The sequence below is a fragment of the Nomascus leucogenys genome, chromosome 6 (assembly GCF_006542625.1).
Source record: "Nomascus leucogenys isolate Asia chromosome 6, Asia_NLE_v1, whole genome shotgun sequence".
NCBI lineage: Eukaryota > Metazoa > Chordata > Mammalia > Primates > Hylobatidae > Nomascus > Nomascus leucogenys.
The window spans coordinates 29994179-29994724 of record NC_044386.1 but is presented as its reverse complement, the minus strand read 5'-3'; the positions used below and the strand labels follow the sequence as shown (position 1 = coordinate 29994724).

Genomic DNA, 546 nt, shown 5'->3' with positions numbered 1-546 from the left:
TGCAGTGGCACAATCTCAGCTCACTGCAGCCTCCATTTCTCGGGTTCAAGGGATTCTCCTTGCCTCAGCCTCCTGGGTAGCTGAGATTACAGGCACCCACCACCATGCCTGGCTAATTTTTGTATTTTTAGTAGAGACGGGGTTTCTTCATGTTGGTCAGGGCTGGTCTTGAACTCCTGACCTCAAGTGATCCACCCCACCCATCTCAGCTTCCCAAAGCTGGGATTACAGTGAGTCACCACGCCCAGCCCCTGTTGCCAATTTGATTTTAGCCCAGTGAGGCTTCTAAACTACAGAACTGTAAGATAATAAACACGTGTAGTTTTAAGCCAGGAATTCTGTGGTGATCTTTTACAGCAGCAATAAGAAGCTCATATACCATGTAAATGCCCACCAGAGTGTTCCCAGTGGAGGGGGCACTTCATCAATCAGGTGGGCAGATGACTTGTTTTATAGATGGCAGTCAGCCTTTATTTTCTTCTCAATTAGCAATAATCACACCTCAGATAAACTCCATTGTCTATGATACTGCCACTGCACAAAGCT

The 546-nt window shown here is 46.7% G+C and overlaps 1 pseudogene; it reads right to left on the bottom strand.

The window, feature by feature from the left end:
* Positions 1–347: 347 nt before the first annotated feature.
* LOC115835807 lies at positions 348–546 on the bottom strand (annotated as a pseudogene).